The 24,536-nt window shown below is 38.5% G+C and overlaps 1 protein-coding gene across 1 annotated transcript in view; it reads right to left on the bottom strand.

Annotated features, from left to right (window-relative positions):
* Positions 1-24,536, bottom strand: part of KCND2 (potassium voltage-gated channel subfamily D member 2) — a 549,283-nt gene that overhangs the window by 14,770 nt on the left and 509,977 nt on the right. The gene's annotated exons all lie outside the window — the stretch shown is intronic.

Raw genomic sequence — 24,536 nt, 5'->3', positions numbered from 1 at the left:
ATGCTTGCCTGGAAATCCCATGGACAGAGGAGGCTGGCAGGTTACAGTCCATCAGGTCACAAAGAAGCGGACAAGACTGAAGCGACTTAGCAGGCATGCACGCATCTCTACTTCATGGCTAAAACATACATGGTTTAAGACTTCAATAATCTAGACATTATGAATATATGAATATAAAAATTACCTTTTGACCTTGCAGAAGTGGATTCTAACATTTAGAAATTGCTTTACTTTCTAATAAATTAGAAACTTATTTTAACTGCTTAAAATATTTTAAGCCAGATGATGTAATGAGAGCTATTCGATTTGTCCTTTACATTACATGGCATTGTTCTTTACATTTATTTATAGTCACTATTTCCATGCTGAATGCTATAGTCTAGATAACACTCTTTTCCACTTAATTTTTTTTTCTACATTGGACTGGTTATGAAATTTAAATAGAAAAAGTGGTACATCACATTCCTTTCATCAGATATAATAATGTCTTGAGGGGGGTTCATGTTTGGGATCGCATGTACACCTATGGTGGATTCATGTCAAGGTATGGCAAAACCAACACAGTATTATAAAGTAAAATAAAGTAAAATTAAAATTTTAATAAATAAAAAATAAAGTTGCCTTGTATGAAGTAAAAAAAAAAACAACCTTGAACTCTCCAAGGTGCCATTCTTCATTTATGAAATCCAATGACCATTTCTCCATGATTATCTTACTTAGTCTCTTATTTATGTTTGACGGGTTTTCTCTTTCGTTAAAATACGTTCTATCATCTTCAGGGTTGGTGAATTCCCTTATGGCCTTCTACCTCATTGGCTGCTGCTTTTCCATCTTCTTTTCTGGCCCCTCCTTTTCTCTTATCTGATTTCTAAATCTTAGGGTAATGTCAGTCTCAGGCTCTTATCATCTCAGTATTAACCCTCTTCCTATGTGATTTTATCCAATCCCATAGCTTGAACTATCTGTACTTTGAAAGTGAAAGTTGCTCAGTCGGGTCTGACTCTTTGTGACCCCATGGACTATACAGTCCATGGAATTCTCCAGGCCAGAATACTGGAGTGGGTAACCTATCCCTTCTCTAGCGGATCTTCTTGACCCAGGAATTGACCTGGGATCTCCTGCATTGCAGGCAGATTCCAAGATTTCCTGGAATCATATTTGTTGTCTATATACTACTGACACACTAATTTACATTGATATCTCTGATGTTTGTCTTGAAAATCAGACTCATCTCCTCAGTCGTTTCTGCTCTGATGATTCCTACCACTAGATGTTTAAGAGCCCATTAAGGCTTAAATTAGCCAAAAAGGAACTCTTATTTCCCTAGATTCCTCTAGCTCCTTCAAACCTGTTCCTTTGCAATCTACCATTTCTAGTTAAATGGAACCACAAACCACCCAGTTGCTCATATCAACACTGAAAAAACCACCCTATCCTCAGTCCATGTGTCTCATTACTCAGCTAGCCTTGGTGACTCTGACCAAACCAAATTATATTCCATTTGGGTCTCTTTCCTCAGCCAGAGCCAGGGATACCACTTCTCACTTGAATTCTCTTTTCTACATCTGCCCCATTACAAGTTACAATTCACACCAACATAGCAGCCAGGGTTATGGCTTTAAAAACAGAATTTGGGCTGCTGCTACTTTATTTAAACCTTCTAGTAAACTTGGAACTAGAATAAACCCAGGTTCCTACTTTTGTCTCCAAAGGCCTACATCCTTCAGTTAGTTTCTGGCTATATTTCACACTGTCTTCCATCCAGCTCCCCATCTTCCAGCCACATTGGCCATCTGACTTCCTATCACATGGGCAGCCCCTAGATCATCATTATGCAGGTTGAGACTTAAATGTTCCCCTTCCAGAAGTTATTTTCTGGCCACGTTCCCCATAGCAGTATTATTCTTTCCCCTAAGTCTTTCTCTAAAACATCTTCCCATTTGATTACCTTTAAAGGACTTATTAACACATGAAACTTTCTAATTTGTTAATGTGAAACAATTCCCTTGGCTCCCCACATACTCTGCTGACATGAGAATATAACCTTGATGAAATGCAGTTATTCTATTTTGTATCTCACTAGCACACAGAAAGTTCTTCATAAATATTACTTAAACGAATATGTTTCCACCACCTTATTGATGTAGAGTTTTTCTAAGAGTTCATTGCTGGGGAAGGGGACAAGGAGGTTTTTTTTTTTAATTTTTTTTATTTTTTTAAATATAGGTGATATGCCTGGTATTAGGGATTCTCTGGTGGCTCAGATGGTAGAGAGTCTGCCTCCAATGAGGGAGACACGGGTCCAAACCCTGGGTTGGGAAAATCTCCTAGAAGAAGGAAATGGCAACCCACTCCAGTATTCTTGCCTGGAAAAGCCCATGGCTGGAGGAGTCTGGCAGGCTACAGTCCATGGGGTTGCAAAGAGTCAGACACGACTGAGTGACTTTGACTTCACTTTCAGGTGATATGCAACACTATATTAGTTTCAGGTGTACAACCTATCGATTTAATATATGCAGTTTTATTGAGATATAAGTGACACGAAACATTCTATTTCAAGAAGGAGATCTGTTATAGCATTGCAGAAGTTACCCGGCTGCACCTTTGAAGTGCCAACTACTCCTTGCTCGCTTCAGGGCTTTGGGGTGCTCAAGGCACTGAGTTTAGAAACAAGGCACAGATATTGGAATCCAGACTCAAGGAATTTGGGAGTACTTGGGGATACTCTAACTTGAAGAGTGATCTAGGACACGTCATTCTAATTAACACTGTGTTTTGGAAATTTATATGTCAATATGGTAGCTCAGCGGAGAAGGCAATGGCACCCCACTCCAGTACTCTTGCCTGGAAAATCCCATGGATGGAGGAGCTTGGTAGGGGAGCCTGGTGGGCTGCCATCTATGGGGTCGCACAGAGTCGGACACGACTGAAGCGACTTAGCAGCAGCAGCAGCGGCACGGTAGCTCAGATGATAAAGAATCTGCCTGCAATGCAGGAGACCTAGGTTCAATCCTTTGGCCAGGAAGATACCTTGGAGAAGGGAATGGCAACCCATTCCATTATTCTTCCCTGAGAATTCCATGGATGGAGGAGTCTGAGGGGCTACAGTCCATGGATTGCAAAGAGTCGGACATGACTGAGTGACTAAGACATATATACACGGAGATGGAAATTGCAGAACTGGCTCGGGACAGGCTGCTGAGAGTGACAACAGGCTATACTAACCAGCACCACATTTGGTGACCCTATTCCAGGCTCTGTTCTTTTGCTTTGAAGGCCCAGTGATTCACTCTTGTCCATATTTGATCAGTAGTTGAGCTAATTTACTGTAACTGAAATTCCTACCCGGTTTTGGCATCAAAACAACAAAATTGATTTACATTAAAAACAACAACAACAACCCAGCCCAAGAACTTGAAACAGGCTGCATCCATGTGAAACAGGACCTCTTTCCATAGTCCATCAGAGAAGCTAACTCAGAATATGAAAATGATGTTAGTGAGGAAACAATCAAAACTAAGCGAATTTAGATGGTGAGCATAAAAGGCTTGGGGTCTTTCTTGCCATAAAGATATATCAGTGGAAGATCAACTTTTTATACCATATTTGCCACAGATCACATTGAGTACCCAGCCATGGTTTATAAATATCTTTCCTTTTGCACTGACTATGCGTGGGCTCTGAAGAAGTCTTTAACACATATCCCCTTCATATGTATGTGCATACATAAAAGCAGCTTTTCAAAACAGACATTTGATTTTAATGTTTAGCAATTAAGATCTCAAAAGTCTCTCAGAAGAGAAAGTAAATAAAAACCCAACTATTTGTTATAGCCAGAGAAGATACAGATTAAGTCCATGTAATTAAAGTAAACCTTTGCAAATGTAAGTAAAATAACTAAATGAATCCATCATATACTTTTTCCTGCCTCTCTGAGATTTTTTAAAATTACTATTTCTTAACTAGCTTTTAAAATTGTAGGCTCATTATATCATCCTGTAGGCAAGGCCGGCATACTTGTGATTATTAGAAAAAAATAAAGGGCTGACTGAACCCAAAGCTAAGTAAGATGTTAAGAAGAGCGGAGGTTAGTAAACTCAGTTGGCAGCTGATGGTGGTGAGAGAGGTGGGGGTCATCATGCTGTCAGAAAGGCTGCACCTAAAAGAAGGGAGAAAATAGATTCTATGGGATTCAGTCAAAGAGATGCTGGGCCAATTGATAAAGTAGGTTTCCATGGGAAAGAAACTTTTGATGAGGTGCCTGGGATTCAACTAGAAAAATAACCACTGCAAATCCTTTTTGAATATAAATAGAGATTATAATTTGAATAGATACAGCAGAAAGTGAACTTACTACTCAGAGGGAAAAGATGGGTAAAGTGAAATATCTTGTTTGTACTGTAACAAAAGGGGGAAAAGTAAGGGTATGAGCCAGCTTGCTGAAAGTTAGCAAAAAATTCCCATCTAGAAGGATGCATAAGGGAAAAGAGGTAATAGACACAAAAGGGGTGGTTTAATGCCACAAAGCTCTGCTAATCTGCATCAAATACAGGTATATCTATTATTTACCTTTGTCATATTTGTTTTTAAATCCAAATTTACTTTATAGTCAAGAAAGCATAAGTGAATGCTTGAGATGACTGGCCAGTGTGCTATGATTATGTGGGAAGAGGCAGAGAGAACAAAATCTTCATTGGTGGGAACACCTCTCAATGTTTTACTCCTGGGTGGAAAGACAGATCTTTCCCACATAATAGAAAATTAGGATGGAACTTCCCTGGTGGTCCAGTGGTTAAGAATCTGCTTGGCAATGCAGGGGACATGGGTTCAATCCCTGGTCTGGGAAGATTCCATATGCTCAGGGACAACTAAGCTCATGTGCTCAACTACTGAGCCCAACAGGGCTTTACAGCCCGTGCTCCCAGAGAAGCCACCACAATGAGGAGTGTGTGCACCGCAACAAATAGTAGCCCCCAGATGCCGCAACCAGAGAAAGCCCATGAGCAGCAGCGAAGATCCAGTGGGACCAAAAATCAATAAAAACAAAGAAAATTAGGATGATCCTAAAGGCCATGGAAGATGGTGAAAGCACAAGAAAGCAGAAGGGGCAGGATATTCAGACCAAGCAGCCTTGTGATTATGTGTGTAAGGGCAGCACAGGGCTTGGGTGATCCCAAAGGAACACCGGCTGCCTCCTTCCACACACCCTTTGGCACTAAATGTACTTTTCTGTCTGTTCTACTCCCTACCCCTCTCTCCTTTTTACAATTAAACTGCTGTTGATATTTTTAATATCCAAAGCACATTTCATTAGCTTGACTATGTTGGAGATTATGGAAAAGGCACAGTATGATTTGTATATATTCTTATATTGCCCGTTTGGTTTCTCTTCTCCCTTGGGAAGGGGTTCCCAGGTGGTGTTATTGGTAAAGAACCCATCTGCCAGTGCAGGAGACCTAAGAGACCTGGATTTGATCCCTGGGTTGGGATGAGCCCCTGGAGGAGGGCATGGTAGCCCACTCTGGTATTCTTGCCTGGAGACTCCCATGGTCAGAGGAGCCTGGTGGGCTACAGTCCATAGGGTCTCAAAGAGTCGGACATGACTGAAGTGACTTAGCACGCATGCTCACTTGGGAATGACCTTGAGAGTTGAAACAGGTAATTTTTATCTGCAAACTTGTAATTGGGCATAGAATCTCGTAGGGATGGGAAACAGCTTGCTAGCAAAACCAGCTGCTTTCCTTCGTTCCTATTCCTACTAGAGTATTCGAATTCCAACTCTTACTAAGAAGCGAAACAGCATTACAGACCTCAGGAGTCATCTCTTTGAAATCCAGTGGAAGAAAGGCTTAGCAGAGAAAGCTTCCTTATGAGAGGTGACACTTATAGTGGCTAAATGATCATTTTAAAGTTTATATATTGCCTACAATCCTGCCCATCTTTTAATGATTATTCTTATCCTAGGCAACTTGTATAACGGTTGGTATTTTATTTTTTATCATATAAAAACACATCTCACTTTGTCCAACTCCTGATGTTTACATTTATGCTAAGCCCAGTGGTATTATATATTCTATTCTTTCTTGTCTTCTTTGGATTTTAATATTAGGTCTCAAGTCTTCAAAAATCCATTTTCCTAAAACAGTTACATTAGAAGATTACGTAGATGTGTTTTTGTTTCCACAGAGACATTTTTTTTCTATATGTAAATAAAACTGATTCAAAGACTATAAGAGGCCTCTAAAGTCAAGTAAGAAAGAAGAAAACAGTGGAGAGAATAGCATCATATGAAAGAAAAACTATCAATAAGTTTTACACAATGAAAAATGAGCAGACTTGAACTTTGTTAACGGAAGGGAAGCTTTCCTCATACATCTGCTTTCCTCTCTTTCTTCTAACTTTCCCTTCTTTCTCCTACATTTACCATACAGAGTCACTGTAGGTTCTTTCTGCTCCTTTTTCACCCTGAACATCCGCCAAACTTTATGTTTATTGCTCCCTTTCCTCCTTATATCAGTTAAAAAGTACAATATAGGGGTATTATGCACATAAAATGTTAATTCTAAACATGTACTTACTGCCCCCTAGAATACTTGGTTAAAATTAAATATTTTGCCATATGTGAAAGATCATATTGAGTGGAGGACCAATTTCTCAAGAATAGTTTCAGTCATTGGTTCTTGAAGATTTTAACCTCAAATATTATCCAAAACTTTCATGCTAAGTACTTGAATTCTGGAATGCACTCAATGCCAAAAAAGTGGTAAATCTTGTTAACACAGACAATCAAATAGTGGTAAATGTTTTTAACTAAGACAATCAAATGAATATATCATCTATCCTTTGTCCATTTATCTTTCCAATTTATCAAGTAATACTGAAATAGATGGGAAAGTGCATAATTTTTAATCATAATACATTGCAAACCAAATTTTACTAATATCTACTCAAACTTTCTATTTTTGGCATTTCTCCAGAAATCAGATGACTAAATACATTTAGATCTCAAATGGAGAACAATTTCCTTGAATATTTTTTACACAGTGCGAATACAATACTGCTAGCTTCCTAGTCCTATTCATATAGCTTCTATTTTTTTCTTCTCTTTTCATTTGGAGAGTATAAATGTAGGCTTATTGGATAAAGAAGAAATGTTATATAAGGCAAACCTCCCCAGCAAAGGCATGACTTTCCATCTGTGAAACTCTTTCCCATGGATAACAAGAAAGAAAACAAAACCCAGGAATTTTGTGAATAATTATAAAGGTAGAACAGATCTTCATATAACAGGAAGGAAATGCTGATTTGAAAATAAACCTTGATGCTTACTGTAATTCAAACCCAGTCTCCTTTTTTCTTTTTTATAATGAAAAAGTCTTAAATTGCTAGTTATCAGAGACAGAGTGAATGGACTCTGTGCAGCTGCACTGAAGTCCAGAACATCCTGTATGTTGTATAGGGCAGGTGCTAGTTCAATAAAGACTGTATTTTACTATGTTAGAGTAAAACACCTAACAATTTCATATGAGACATAAATCAGGATTGGGGGATACAAGTATCTGAAAAATGTTGTTGTTGTTTAGTTGCTAAATCATGTCCAATTCTTTTGCAACCCCATGTACTGTAGCCCGCAAGGCTCCTCTGTCCATCGGATTTCTCTGGTAAAAAAATTGGAGTGGGCTGCCATTTCCTTTTCTAGGGAATCTTCCTGACTGAATTTCCTGCACTGGCAGGCAGATTTTTTACCAGTGAGCTATCAGGGAAGCATCTGAAAAATAGATACCTGCTACGATTGATATATTTGAATGCCTCCCTATCCCCACACATAATTCATAAGTTGACATCCTAATGCCCCCTGTGATGGTGTTAGGAGGGGGGCATTTGAGAGATAATTAGGTCATGAGGGTAAGGCTCTCATGAACGGGCTTCATACTTGTATAAAAAGAGATCCCACAAAGCTCCCTAGTCCAACCGATTTGTGACGATACAGAAAGAAGGGCTGTCTGTGAACCAGGAAATGGAGCTCACTGACCATCACAAAGAATCTGCTGGCACCATAATCTTGGATTTCTCAGTTTCCAGGACTCTTGAGAAAAACTATCTGTTGCTTATAAACTACCTAATCTGTGATATTTTGTTATAATACCCCATATGGATTAAGATGTGTAACAAAATAATTAGAGGAATATAAGTAATATGTATAACAACATCCTGGTGAAAGCAGTTAGCTGATGTGTGCGTATGCGCATACGTGTGTTTGTGTATGTACATATGTGTGTATGTGTGTTGTAATTACTGATTTTGTGTCTGAATTTTTTTCCTAGATCTGACTGCTCTTCAGAGTAGACTGAGAAATAACTTCTTCTGACCTGGAAGCTGGATCACTTCTCAACTAATAATTCAACCCGTTAGGGTCTCAGTAGCTATGTTATTCATGAATTTTTCTGCCATCAACTTATTATTCTAGAAGGATCACAGTTTGATGGATAATTTTTATGGTAGCTGCAGTGTTTGCAAATAGCAAACAGCTTTAAAAAAAAAAAGTGTTACTATATAACACCTGCTTATGGTACAGAACTTGTTTGCCAGAGGGGTCCTGGTATTACTTTGACAATAGACAGATTTCTCTTTGATATGTTAAAATCAATGTTTGCCTAAAAAGAGCTGCCTTGATTTTGTTTCCACCTCTCTTCCTGTAGGATCAATCACTATACTATCCTAGCTGTGTTGAAAGTTTAACATTTTTTTGGATTATCTAACATATATAGTTATTTCAAGTAATCTGTGTACTCTCTTGTTTCTTAAATTGAAGCCAAAATTTTGAGCTATTTTTAAAAAGCGTATTTTTCTTTTTTCTTTTTCTACTGTTTACAACATTAATAATCTTAGCATTCTAAGTGAAGGGGTCAGCTAGAGGAACTCCACACTCCCTTTCCTAGAGGTTCCTAGCCAGGAGTCCATGGATTCTTAAGGAACTCATGGATAAAATTCAGATGGGTCAGGGAACTCCATGATAGTCTCAGTCTTCATAGGCATTTTACTGAAAGTTTTTGGAGCTTTTATAGAATTATCACAAGTGGAGTGTTCAAAATAATGTTCAAAATTTATAATATGATTATTTAAGGGCATATCAGTTGTCAGTGTAAGCAATTTGAACACCCACTGCACAAAGGAAATGCTGTAAAAATCACAGCAGTTTTACAGCTGCAGAAATACCACATATCCACTAGGGGGCATAAAAACCTAAATGAAAGTTTAGAAGCCAGGATCTTTTTTGGTTTTCACAAACTGAGGGAAAGAGAGAGAAGTATTTCCAGTAAATTGCCTGTACCGATTCCTTATCTTTGCCTACACATATTCAATATTTAGGATATATCTTGGGCATTTTATTCCTCTGGAAATAGTTGAACAAGACAAAAACCTTACCAGTTTCATTGATTATCTATTTTTAAGGTGCTTCCAAAAAGAGGGACCAGAATTCTGACAGCATGTTCTATTTCTTGTAGAAAGAGAAGTAAATTTCTGTAATGTGAGATATCACAAAAGTATTATTTTCAATAAGAAGCCCTTTAACCAAGACTTTTAGTGAAAAAATTAGGGGAAATTAAAGGACCAGGTTTGGAAATTAAAGGGAAAAACTGAGGAGATGAAGGAGATTCTTTTAGCACATTTATTCCCACTTATGCACTAAGCTCTCAACATGAGATTTCAGCTTACTAACCCTTTCTCCAGCTTGTGCCTCTTTCAAACACAATTTTTTTTTTCTGACTTCTTTTGTTTTCTCTTGTTTTTAGCCTATTATATGATCAAATGAGACTTTAAAGGCTACAAATAAAGCATATGATTATGACCCAGTATACTGATAAAACATTTGTTACTCAAGTGAGTATCATTAGTAAAAGCCTTTACAAATCTTTAAAGAACATTTTTTTTTAGCTTTCAAAGAATTCTTGTCAGAGCCCACTTTCTCATACTTTATTCTTTCTTTTTAAAAAAGCTATGAAAATATATGTACCATTGATTATTGTGAGCATGCATATAGAAAAACAAAACAAAACAAAACACCTGGAGCTGGCTTGCCCAGCTGTGGGACCACCGGAAATACTTTCTCCTGCTTTTGGAGCCTAGTCTTTGTTGCCAGGAGCTATCCTTTCACTCTCACATATCTCAGAGTCTGATCATGTCATTCTCCTGCATGAAAGCCTTCATTGTCTCTCCATCACCTGCAGGAAAAAGCTCCGGCTTCTTAGCACGATACACCCAGTTCTTCATGACTCTCTCATCCCATCCTCCACTGCTTACCCCCACAAACCTTATATTGTAACTGGAGCAAATAACTTCGTATTACTGAAATGTACTAGGAATGTACTAGAGGAATCCTTCCATTCTTCTATCCTTTGTATATATTGTTATTTCTAGAATACTCCCCTTTGCATAAATCCTTTGGGTGGACTCCTAATTTTCAGTGATAAAGCTCTAGCATCAATTCTTATTTGAAGAATTTCTTGACAAGTTTCTCTCTGTCCAATAAAAGTAATATCCTCTCTCTCAGATGCCTCCCATGCTGCTTGCAATTAGTAAAGCACAATTAGTTTTGTACAGGTCTTTTTTCTCTCACTAAACTAGGAGGCCCAATAGGTCAAGGATCACGTCATCATTATAAACCCAGTTTAGCGCAGACCTTGTCCGAGAGCTGAGCAAGTAGTTGAAACTCAATAAATGTTTATGGTTTAAATAAATCCTCCAGGGAGAGCCTGATGGTAAACAATAAATAATGGGAGGGAGTGAAGGCGAGTATACATCTCCTGCTCTTATTTTCTCTTAACCAGATTTCCTTTTCTTCTCCAGACCCAGCACCAACTCATCTCCTCAATTTGTCTAAATTCCTCTTCAGATACTTATATGATGTGCCCAGAATAACCTAGTTCTACCCTGTCAATTAACCTTACTTTTTATACCCAGAGGAATTATTTTTAACTTACATGATTTTACATGAACAGAGAAGTCAAGAGACCTGACACTTTTCAGTTCCTACCCAGTTTCCATTGTCACACGCTTAACCAACATTTATCCAGCCAGAATTTCAAAACACAAACCCTCTCAAATTTGACAGATTTTGCAATCCTCAAGTGCCCAACAATTTGAACAAATATGACTCATGCTTCTCTGAATCTCACATGTCACCCTAGGAGATGGCTGAGTCTTTCCATATCTTTGTGTTCTACTTGAGACTGCTGCTAATCTTAGATAGTGAGCATTATCAGTTCTCTGAAAATGTCATTGTTTGGTGCCCATTTTTCTTAACAAGGTCTATCTGCTTACGCCCTGGGAGTGTACTGGAGCAGATAGGCTTGTCTTCCATCAGAAGACAGTTAATACTTCAAGCAGAGTCAGGGTCCCAGTGAATACCTGATCATTTTGGCTGTGGGCTGCTGTTACCAGTTTTCATAGTTTTGCGTGTTCTGGTTGTGCATCCCAAGGAGTTTCATCTTTAACACTGTCAGAGGTACCCTCACACTGGGAACTTTCTTCAGTTACCTGCTGCTCTTGCTTCCATCCCTTCCTGTCTTTTGAAAGGTAAATCTGTTGGAGGAAGCGCCCCACTGTTCCTATTTCCAAGTCACTGCTGCTACACTGCAGGCTGCCACCCAAGGAGACAAATCCCAATGCCATTTTGACAGTTCTGCTCCTTAAGTCTGTTTTCTTATAACCAGCCACTGATCTCTAACACCACTAAAATTATTCACTATTTACAATCCATTCAAAGACTCCTAAGTGCCTTTGTCATGGGAAGAAGGAGCAGTTGGTCTCCAGGAGTTTGCTTGAAGCATAAGTCTTAGAGGAGAATTCAGTTGGGCAAAATAAAAGCATGAAGTGAAGATGTTTATTGTGAAAGTTTTTATTGTTTTCCACCTGAGTTTATAGTCTAAGACCTGTTAGCTGTTATCGGCTTCAAGGTACCTTTGAGATGTCTTCAAGTATTTACATATTTTATTTTGAGCCATACTTAAAAATTTACTTACAGATTATCCAGTAATGACCTAACACATCTCTTGTTTCTAATTCTGCCCAGGAAGGCTTAATAATTTTACCATATATTATCTAGTTCTTAAATTTTACAGAAAAGAAGGCACATAGTTCTAACTATACTGGAGATAAGGCGTGTTTAGGGAGTTAGGTTCTGCTTTGGCAGCTGCAGCATCTCAGGAAATGGTGATGCTGCAAACACAAGTTGTGTTACTTCTGCCATCTAGAGGCTGGGCAGTCCAAGGTCAAGATGCTGACACCTTTAGTGTCTGGTGAGAACCCACCTCCTAGGTCACTGATGGCTGTTCTTTTGCCTTTTGTGAGGACCAGGCAGCAGGAGGGAAGGAGCTCTTTGGGGCACTAATCCTGTTCATGAGGGCTCCACCCTTATGACCTAATCACCTCTCAAAGGCCCCACCTCCAAATACCATCCCACTGCGTGTTAGGATTTAACATGTGAATTTGGGGAAGGGGGGCACATTTTGTCTGTATGATCTAAAGGCAATACCAGGAATGACCTGGCACCCCTCACTCGGCTGACCTTGGGCAGAGGCTGGGCTTCTCCTGTCTTATAGGGAAGGGGAGAATTCAGTTTGGAGCTCATCAACACAGAGTAGTTTCTCCAAGTCATACAGCCAGGTTGGATGCCTGTCTTGTAACTTCCCTATCTATGCATCACTCAGCCTGGTCACTGACCATGGAAGCTACTTCTTTCCTGTTAAAAATTTCAATATTCTTTAAGCATAAATGATTTAATGCAATTATGCCTCATGTAAATAGTCACAGCTGTTTAAATACAAAAGGAAGTGAGACTGGAGGAGCTGTGATTTAACCTCCCAAAGACAGCCAGGCATTTCTGGCCTTCAGTTTAACCTAGAAAGTTTCTATATCCTTAAACAAACTTTGTTTTTGATGAGACTCCAAAGACCTATATTTACATTAGAGATGCTTTTGGAGAACAATTCTGTTCTGTTCAATGTGAAGCAAAGTTATTTCCTACAATTGAATGAAGATACTATATTCATTTTGTGTTCAGACTCTTTCACGTCTTCTTAGGATAGTAAAGCATTGATGAAATCGTCCTTTTTTCTTTTAACAGTAAATTTTAAAATTTATAATTAATTGCCTAAGTTGTATATACAGCAAATTTAAGAAGTTCTGCTTTATGTCATTTAATGACCTTGATAAGGAAATAGTACTTACATGTTTCCCCAAAATACTAAACACCCACTCCTCATTACACAATCATCCTTTTAAAAAACTTAGATGGTGAAAAATTGCTATAAGTTAATTATTAGATATGTTTCAAGTCTAATCAAGTCCACTGGCACACTGCTACATGTTAAAACTTTTATGTTTTATCTATATAATAGGCAGAGGGGAAAAAAGCTTGTATCCAGTAATATAACTTAGACCTTTTTTAAATTTTGTATTTTGTATTGGACTATAGCCAATTAACAATGTGGTAACAGTTTCAGGTGAACAGGGAAGGGACTCAGCCATACATATACATGTCATTCTCCCCCAAACCCCTCTCCCATCTAGGCTGCCATATAATATTGAGCAGAGTTCCATGTGTTATAAAGTAGGTCCTTGTTGGTTATCCATTTCAAATACAGCAGGGTGTACATGTCCATCCCAAACTCTCTATTTCTTTACCCCATCCTTCCTCCCCCTCAGGAATCATAAGTTCGTCTCTAAGCCTGTGAGTCTCTTTCTGTTTTGTATGTAAGCTCATTTGTATAAATGAACACTTTTTTCTACTACTTACGTAAGTTAAGGCCTATTCTGAATAAACACAAATGAAGGGTCTTAAATAAACACATGTCTCTACCTCTATAGTCCTAACTGGTCAGATTTCAGTATGAAAATTCACCTGTGTTTGCATTCTGATAGGATCTAGCTTAAACAATTTAAAATGAAACAAAAAGTTGCACCTGTTAAAACATAAACAAACTAAGAAGAAATTCTATAAAATATTATTTGCCTGAGGTTTCATTTTAAGGAAAAGAGGAAACAAATTATGTAAAAATAAGTTAAAACTAGAAATTAAAGTTTAAAAATTCCAGAATATATCCCACATTCCAAGCATATTAATAATTTTCTTACATCTCTTTGCATTTCCTATCTAGTTAATTTTCTGGAAATGAGATTAGATTATAGGCACAATATCTTACTTTTAAAATACTATCGTTTGTATTAAGGCCTACACAGGAAAACAGAAACCACCTCAAGTATTTACAAGAGAATGGACTTAATGAACGGAATTATTTTCATGGTGGGGGGGCAGACAATGGGGGTGCGTTAGGGTGGGTTGGTGGATTTGCAGAGACAGGACTACAGGTTAACCCAGGGGGTGGTAGCAGCTGGAAGACATTCATTTTCCAGGGGATCTTCCTGATCCAGGGGCAAAGGAAGAGAAAGCTTGCTAACCTCAAGAGCAAATTCCTGATGGAAGCTGGGTCCTTAGGGCCTCTGAGAAGAAAGAGCCACTGAAGAGGGTTAGCTGCTGCCTCAGAAGATGCAAAGAAGGAAACCTGACTCTTCTTCCATCCCCTTCCAATCTCCCGTTGGACAACCCTGCAGAACATCAGATCACAAGCCAGCCTGGGAAATGAAGCCCACTAGGTTCTGGGAAAGATTGAAGGCAGAAGGAGAAGAGGACAATAGAGGATGAGATGGTTGGATGGCATCACCAATGCACTGGAAATGAACTTGAGCAAACTCCGGGAGATGGTGAGGGACAAAGGATCCTGGTGTGCTGCAGTCCATGAGGTTGTGAAGAGTCAGACACAACCTGGCAACTGAACAACAATAAGGGGGTCTAGCTAGGGCTTCCCAGGTGATGCTAGTGGTAACAAACCCTCCTGTCAATGCAGGAGACATAAGAGATACAGGTTCAATCCCTGGGTCAAGAAGATCCCCTGGAGGAGAGCATGGTAATCCATTCCAGTATTTTTGCCTGGAGAATCCCATGGACAGAAGAGCCTGGTGGGCTACAGTCCATAGCGTTGCAGAGAGTTGGACACAACTGAAGAGACTTAGCACGCACAAAGAGGGTCAGGCTGATAAAAGGCAAAATCCAACTGGAAGCTAGGGCTTTTCCCCTCCAAACAGGTCTCCGTGCATTTACCACAGCACACTGCTAAGGTCCATCCTGATTTCAAGTTATTATGACCCAGACACAGACCTGTTATTTGGTTGACCAACTCCAGAACTCCCCTAAAAGGAGCAAATTACATTTTACCAGAATTAGAATCCTGGTAGTCAGACTGATAGAACCTCTTTGCATAGCAGTGCCCTGTGTCATGTCACGTCATCCTGCTTTTGAAAATGTCACACGAACATCAGGCTTCCTACCTTAAGAAATAAGGGGCAGCTGGACCTCCTTCTAGGGCAGGCTTGAGGCTTTTCAGTTTCTATCAAAGGTGTGGGTTTCAGTCCACTGTAAACTAAAGAACCAAAATATCCTTTTGGACAGAGTGAGGGGAAAAAAAATGCCAAACATAAAGCAATCTTATAAAGATGTCCAATTAGATCTGATGATTGTAAAATGTTCTACTTGTATGAAACTGGGCACAGTATGTAATAATATCTGGTCCCTTGGGCCTTCCAAGCCTCGTGGTAAGTAAGTGCTGACAAGAGGCTCTTCATTAGAATAAATCATTTCAGAGTTACATCCTTCAACAGATCATTGGGAATGCCATTAATAATAAATTAAAGCATATTTTAAAGGCAGGTGAAGAGATGTAAAAACAAATTGCCTTCCCAGATGAAGAGAGTTCCACAATTTAGTTGTTTGTGAGGTTGTTTGTAGCAGAATCATCTGTTTTGGTTGTTGTTATTTTTGTTGTTTATTATAGTAATCAAAGTCTATAGCTAAACATGTTAGAGCCTGGCTGTTAGTTATAAATTTAAATACAGAAAAAATATTCTTATGTTTAAAAGTGAATATAAGATTGTGGATGTGGGTTTTGGCAATAAAATGATAATATATAATGTGTGCTTTAAATTAAAAACAAGAAAGAACATAGTGGTTCCATTATAGATGTCATTAACATGGATAGCTAGAATAGTCTTTTAAAATTTGTTTGACAACTTGCTGTTTCTACCACTAATGAGAGTTTAAGATAACTCTATTTACAGTTGTAGAGTTAAAGGCTTTACAATACAGGGCCTTAACCTCAAAGAGCAGTCACTATGTGATCAATGGAGCTTGATTTTTCACTTTGAGAAAATGAGGCTGAAACTTGAAACAGCATGAATAACTTTCCTTGAAATATTCTTTAATACATTTGCTAGTGGTTTTATGCATACAAATAAAATTGTCTGCTTGGATAAAAGCACTTAAGGTAGTGAACTTCCACATATAAAAAAGAAAAAGAAAATAAGTTAAAGTGAATGATAAAAGCTAAAAGCAAATACTCCTCTTAAATCTATTTTCTTCCTTTCTTTTCTCTCTCCCTTTCTGACTTAAAAATTTATAAAGTTCCTATAATGAGTGAGGTACTGATAATAAATTCAATATTTGGTCCTTTTTTCTTCCCCAAAGATCTTACAGTTGAGGAAGAAAATTAGAGTAATAAACAAACAATTGGACTCTTGCTATTTCAGCTTTCTAAATACTTGTGTATTTTTTTCTTTTACCTCCAAGATGCCTGAGGTTATTGTTTGCAATGTTTTATTTTATCTAACTTCTACTGGAAACATCATTAATTATCTTGTTTATACCTCTACTATTCACCCTAAGAAGGGATGTTCCAATGGTTTTCTCTATTCAATCCTAAAGAAACTCTTTTTCTCATAGGCAACTGTGTCTGAACTATTTTTCAAAAGAGATGTAAATAATGTCATTTCTATCCCTGGGTGGGGAAGATTCCCTGTAGTAGGAAATGGCAACCCACTCCAGTATTCTTGCCTGGAAAGTTCCCTGGGCAGAAAAGCCTGGTGGGCTACAGTCCATGGGGTGGCAAAGAGTTGGACATGACTGAGTGAGCACACATGTGCATGAACACACACACACACGTTATTTCTTATATGCTCATTTAGAGCCCTCTTCGTGTAAAGGACAAGATGATGATATTTTAGGCCTTGCATGACATAAGGCTTCTATAACAACTGTTCAAAGTGCAAACACAGCTCTAGAGAATCCATAAATGAATGAGGCTAACTATAATCTAATAAAAATTTTTGTCTATAAATAAACAAAAACTTTATTTATGGACCCTGAAATTTGAATTTCATATAATTCTCTGTGTCAATAAATATTCTTCTTTTGATTTTTCTCCCTAACAATTTAAATAAATGGGCTCCCCTGGTGGTTCAGTCAGTAAATAATCTGCCTGCAGTGCAGGAGACCCAGGTTCAATCCCTGGGTCGGGAAGATCCCTTGGAGAAGGAAATGGCAACCCACTCTGGTATTCTTTCCTGAAGAATCCTGTGGACAGAGGAGCGTGGTGGGCTACAGTTCATGGGGTCACAAAGAGTCAGACACAGCTTAGTGACTAAACCCATCACCAGCCATTTAAATATGTAAATAGTCTTCTAAAATCACAAGTGGTACAAAAACAGGAGATAGGCTCTGTTGGACTTGTGGGTGGTATTTTATCAACCTCTGACTTAGAGGGGCCATTCTTTGTGTAATCAACTCACTTTGGAAATGTTAAGTGTTGTTTTCCTGTGGAAGAGCTTGAAATCATTCAAGGAAATATTTCCTCAATACTGTCATATATTTTTCTTCAAACACTTTGTAATTATTGACTTTAGGAAAGGTACCTTCTAGGAGGGAAGAGTAGAGGAGCCCCTGTTTTCCCACTCATCTGCCCTTCCCATCATAGCCCATTCTACCATGACTGGAAGCCTGGTGTCAATGAGTGTGCAGCAGATCAAAGGGGAAATGGATTGATTGTCTGGTGGCAGCCAACTCTTTATATAATTTGGGGTACAGTGGATAGGAGGAAAATGTATTGTGTTCCAAGCACTCAGCTAAGTCTGGGAAGGCAGAGGGAGACTAAGAGCAGCAGACCTTGTTCTAGGAGACTTCTAGTAGGGAGAGAGGCTACATAGGAAATAATAATATAATGATTGCCACTGTAACGGGAATAATTCTGGGATTCATCAGGAGGTGAGCGTACTTGAGAAATACTCCCACAAGTATTTGGAAAGGAGGTCGACTGGAATTGAGTCTAGAAGGATGAAAAAAGAGTGAGCCAAACAATAAGGAGAAAGAATATGTTAATAATGAAAGGCTTTCGGACAAGTGTTAGCAGCAGGAATGGTCTTATGAGCAGGTGGAGTAAGTCTCTGCCTATGACCATGCTCAGATACCTTCCTGGCTACTTCCTGTCTCTCATGCTCTTTGAATTACTTGAATTCCACCATAGAGACTTATTCTGCCTAAGAACTCTTCTCTTGGCTAAAATACAACTATTCTTGAGAGTGCTAACACATTAAGCCTTTGAACTCATTTGTATCTCTTTGGGATTAAATTTATGTATCAAACTGCTTCTTAAAGGCATTTGTAATGGGGAAAAAATGGTTCAAAGAAGGAAATCAGGCCCGGCAATGAAGCCTGCAGTACTGAAATCCAAACTTGGACTGTTTGAAAGTTTTACCTAGGGCTGGTTGTGCCTAGAGAAAGCTTTTTTCGTGAACTGACTTTTAAAAGGGCATTTGTTTGTCTAGCAGGAGTGAATGGAGCCAGCCATTATGCCTTAGAGACCCTGTATTGATCTTTGTAGACAAACCACTAAATAGGACTTGACTGCTACACAATGGAGGATTAATTTGCCCTTCTGTATAAGCCTACAGTGGGCATGTCAATATGCATTTATGAAACCTTGCTCTGTGCAATGAAGAGAGTGAAGAACCCAATAAGCAAATTAAAGTAGGGAAGCCAAAAAGGGAATGTGGCCAACATGTTTCATTTTCCTTAAATGAAATTTGATTAAATGAAACCAGAAAAAACAAGTTTTAATATAATTTTCTAACTCTATTCATGGTTTTTAATTTACTGTTTATACACAGTTTGATGCTAATTATTTTATATTTTAGAAGGAATAAGATGTGGAAACTAGTTTTTATCACCTGAATGACACTTTCTTGTTGAAACACCCCAGAGATTACAGAAGATTTGAAATAAGGGTGAATCTAGGTAATTATGAGCTTCTGCTAGCCTGGAAATATAATTTTGTGTGGAATTTTGCCTAGGATTACTAACTGAGTAGGGAAGTAGGAAAGTTCTCTTAGCTAATTATTTATCAAACAAATTTCACATTTAAAACAAAATAGTTTTTTAAAAATCAAACTGATTAGGTAAGATATAAGTTTAACTCCATAATTATTAATTAATGACAAAACTCACACAAGATAGGTGGCTTTCAGGAAAGCTAGCAAGTCGAGAAAAAGAAACACAGAAAGCTACATGTTGGTTTTAATGTAATCAGGGAACATTTGGTGCCTATGAAGAGTCATCGCTACATACCTACTGAAATATGGTGTGTGTGCACACTAAGTGGCTTCAGTCCAGTCTGACTCTTTGCAACCCCATGCACTGTAGCCCATCAGGCTCCTCTGTCCAGTGGATCCTGAGGTAAGAATATTGGAGTGGGTTGCCATGTCTTCCTCTGGGGGATCTTCTGGACCCAGGGATTGAACCCATGCCTTCTTATGTCTCTTGCATTGGCAGACAGGTTCTTTACCACTAGTGCCACCTGGGAAGCCCCACTAAAACATGGTACCATTAACTAAAGATGTGGAGCTATGGAACTATGTATTAATGTTAAGCTCTACAATCTCTCTCATAATACATGTGAGGTGCTCTTTTAACCTCCTTTCAACTTTTCTGGAAAAGGCCAGTTTTCATTCCTATCCCAAAGAAAGGCAATGCCAAAGAATGCTCAAACTACCGCACAATTGCACTCATCTCACATGCTAGTAAAGTAATGTTCAAAATTCTCCAAGCCAGGCTTCAGCAATATGTGAACCATGAACTTCCAGATGTTCAAGCTGGTTTTAGAAAAGGCAGAGGAACCAGAGATCAAATTGCCAACATCCACTGGATCATTGAAAAAGCAAGAGAGTTCCAGAAAAACATCTACTTCTGCTTTATTGACTATGCCAAAGCCTTTGACTGTGTGGATCACAATAAACTGTGGAAAATTCTGAAAGAGATGGGAATACCAGACCACCTGATCTGTCTCTTGAGAAATTTGTATGCAGGTCAGGAAGCGACAGTTAGAATTGTACAGGGAACAACAGACTGGTTCCAAATAGGAAAGGGAGTACGTCAAGGCTGTATATTGTCACCCTGCTTATTTAACTTATATACACAGTACATCATGAGAAACGCTGGGCTGGATGAAGCACAAGCTGGAATTGAGATTGCTGGGAGAAATATCAGTAACCTCAGATATGTTGATAACACCACCCTTATGGCAGAAACTGAAGAAGAACTAAAGAGCCTATTGATGAAAGTGAAAGAGGAGAATGAAAAAGTTGGCTTAAAGCTCAACATTCAGAGAACGAAGATCATGGCATCCATCCCATTACTTCATGGCAAATAGACAGGGAAACAATGGAAACAGTGAAGAGACTTTATTTGGAGGGGCTCCAAAATCACTGCAGATGGTGACTGCAGCCATGAAATTAAAGGACGCTTGCTCCTTGGAAGGAAAATCATGACCAACCTAGACAGCATATTGAAAAGCAGAGACATTACTTTGCCAACAAAGGTCCATCTAGTCAAGGCTATGGTTTTTCCAATGGTCATGTATGGATGTGAGAGTTGGACTGTGAAGAAAGCTGAGTGCCTAAGAATTGATGATTTTGAACTGTGGTGTTGGAGAAGACTCTTGAGAGTTCCTTGGACTGCAAGGAGATCCAACCAGTCCATCCTAAAGGAAACCAGTCCTGAGTGCTCATTGGAAGGACTGATATTGAAGCTGAAACTCCAATACTTTGGCCACCTAATGCAAAGAACTGACTCATTTGAAAGGACCCTGATGCTGGGAAGGATTGAAGGCAGGAGGAGAAGTGGATGGCAGAGGATGAGATGGTTGGATGGCATCACTAACTCAATGGACATGAGTCTGAGTAAACTCTGGGTGTTGGTGATGGACAGGGAGGCTTGGTGTGCTGTGGTTCATGGGGTCGCAAGAGTCAGGCATAACTGAGAGACTGAACTGAACTGAACAACTTTTATACTAAGAAACAAAAGTACATGCTAAGTTGCTTCAGCTGTGTCCAACTCTTTGCGACCCCGTGGACTGTAGCCTGCCAGGATCCTCTGTCCATGGGATTCTCCAGGTGAGAATACTGGAGTGGGTTGCCACTTCCTTCTCCAGAGGATCTTCCCAACCCAAGGATCGAAATGACATTATTTACATCTCTTTTGAAAAATAGTTCAGCAGCCAGCAGTTACGATTTGTTAATTGGAAGCAGAGAGTTAAGTGTAGCAATATTTTCTATTCTTTCATAATTGGATGTGAAAAGGACAAGTAATTGCAGAGCAGTACAACAAAGCTTAAAAATCTCACTTTACCTGGCTACACAACTACCAATTTCTTTTTCTTTTTAAGCTAACCTTAACAACCATATTTAAACACACACACACACACACACACACACACAACAAAACAAAACAAAAAGCAAGGTAGAACTAAGTTTGGGACAAGAGAGAGAATCTTACTTTAAACACTCTGCCAAATCCCTGCTATTAGTAAGCAGAGAGACGTGAGTCCACGGTATGACCTCTATCAGGCAAGATCCTCTTTAACTAGTTGTTTGCTCAGTTATGGCAGTGCTCTGTGTCTACTGTCCCCAAGGTGAATGCCAAGGAAAGCCAGAGAGCTGAATGAGAGGTCTATTTGGTCTGCACCATATTCATGCTCTAAGTTCTTGATTTACAATCATTGATTCCTAGTATCCCAGTAAGTCTTTAATTATCTCAAGAACTATTTGGCGTTTCCAAAAAGTTTTTCTGTGATTTAATTTATATTTAATTCACGTGAAAAATTAATATATGGCATTCTGCTCTCTAATTAAAAATGGGTGCCTGTTATAAACTCAAAACTTTAACAGAAAGATGTCTCAATTCCCAAAGGTTAAAAATGGCTATTGTGATGAGAGTTTCCATTTTTATCTTCTATTTCATATGAGAACATACCTCTGCAGGGGAAGGTACCATAAATATTAAATGTGAGAAAACTGATAATACAAAAGGAGCAGACAAAATACATCTGAATATTGCTAAATTTGTATGATTACAAATTAGTATACAATTCTGGGGGTAAAAAGAGTTTAAAGATGAGAAATAGCAACTGGCAAACCAAATCAATGTGATTAATTGTTTCCATGGATAGCTGTTTGCAGGCACAATGTTGGCTCATCCTGGGTTATAACACAAATGAATCTATGAATTATAACTGAACATCTTTTATATGTGAATTGCATTGTATTTATAACAACACATGGTTTTACTTACATAATCAGATAGAAATAGTAATTTACTTTCTTTGTCAGAACTTCCTTATCATATAAAAGAAGCTTTATCTGATTAACTTTAGGTGGTAAATTAAAATTCTTGAGGATTGAACATATTAGTACCATTCTCAAAGGAGGCATGTAGGAAGGAAAGGGCAATTTTTAGAAAGAAAACATGTGAGCTTGCTTAGCAGTCCTTTATAAGTCCTTTAGCTTATAGTCCTATGACTATAGGATTCAGAATTATATACCAAATTTTTGATTTTCTTGTATTCACTATCTCTTAGCATTAGAGATTAAATAATAATCAAAGTGTTCAAGAGAGCACAGTAAAAGATCTACTACTCTCCAGATCTGAGTAAAAACCTATTTTAATTCTAGAGCTTTCCTGGAATACGCTATTGGACAGAGAAAAATGCTTGCTATAAAGCTAATATTGTTATTGGACTAGAGCTTCCCTGGTGGCTCAGTGGTAAAGCATCTGCTTGCATTGCAGGGGATGCAGGAGACATGGGTTTGGTCCCTGGGTCAAGAAGACCCCTCAAGGAGGAACTGGAAACTCACTCCAGTATTCTTGCCTGGAAAATCTTATGGACGGAGGACCCTGGTAGGCTATAGTCCATGGGTTCGCAGAGTTCCCATGGCTGAGCACATACACATACATACATATTCCAGAAAAACTAAACCTAACCAAAACAAGAAGAGTACATCACCACTATCCAGGCTTTTTAAAGTCCTTTCCCTCACGGTTTAGCTGTGCAGTTCACATAACTAATAACCTTAGAGCAGAATCTCCCAATGACAATGAGGTCTTTGAGTTCCAGCTGGCACTTTAGTTCATTTCAGGAAAAAACAGATGCAGTTAAATTTCAGATTAGTGAGAGATGACAGGAACATTTGAATAAGGGTTTATTCTGGCGACTCTTGTCAGGAGTCATGGCCATCTCTGAGCATATATTTGCCAAGGTTTGAAATCTGCATGGATTTTGCTAAAAATAAGAATCCACTGTTGCTGATTATCAAACTCTAGCATAATATGCCCCTTATTGGTGTTTCCCAGTTGACAGCATTTTATCTGAAGCAACAAGACTGTGAGATATTTTATTTTAATCTTGACAAGACAGGGAGTCAGAACACCTGCAGTCAAGTTCAGCTCTGTCTCCTTCCAGATTTGTGGACATGGGGTGAATAATCTAACCTGAGACTGCTCCTCTGCACAATGTGGGGATAAGCATATTCACTCTTTCGACTTTCCAATTTGTGATGGGGGTTATATTCTAAATCATCTCATCCAGGAGGACTCTGCTGTTGGAGAAGAGTTGGTGCATTTTACAAATCATATTTCTAAAAAGTACATAATATCATCATTGGGGAGGTATTATTACTACCCTTATTTTGCAGATAAAGGAAAGTAGGATTAAAAGGGCTAAGTATCTGCAGGGACAATCACAAAAGAAGCGAGGTGTAGGTGCGCCTGACCTCACACTCTTCCAGGGGCTCACATGTGGTCTTTTGACTTTTTTTTTTTTACAAATGATGGCAGTTGCAAGCAGATGCCATGTATGCTTATCAATGGCAGAGCTGAAATCTGAACCCAGTACTCTGGACCTTGCCAGTGGAATAAATGTCTTTCAAGAAGCAAATGGAGGTATATCCTGAATCTGTACTGTTCAGGAAATTTAGGTTCAGCCATCACTTCAGGGACCTGTAGCTGGTTTTTGAACTTTCAGTTTAAGAGAATCATTTCTTTTGATTTCTATTTCAAAATCAAATAAAATTTATTTTCTTGGGTGAAAATGTTTTGCATTTTTCATTATGGACTTCTGTTTGCTATCCTTATCTAATATTCTTTTGTTCATTTATATTTTTCCTAGACTATAAAACTAAGTTGAAAAAATAAAATTCAGAAATTCGAACTTCAAAGGAAAACAAAACAAATATTAAAAAAATTAAATAGAATCCATGGATACAAGTATGAATCAGATTCAGTGAAGTAGCCCTCATAGTCAACAAAAGTCCAAAATGCA

The sequence above is a fragment of the Capricornis sumatraensis genome, chromosome 5 (genome assembly GCF_032405125.1).
Source record: "Capricornis sumatraensis isolate serow.1 chromosome 5, serow.2, whole genome shotgun sequence".
Taxonomy (NCBI): Eukaryota; Metazoa; Chordata; class Mammalia; order Artiodactyla; family Bovidae; genus Capricornis; species Capricornis sumatraensis.
The sequence above is the reverse complement of the archived record's forward strand: the minus strand, read 5'-3'. Positions and strand labels throughout refer to the sequence as shown.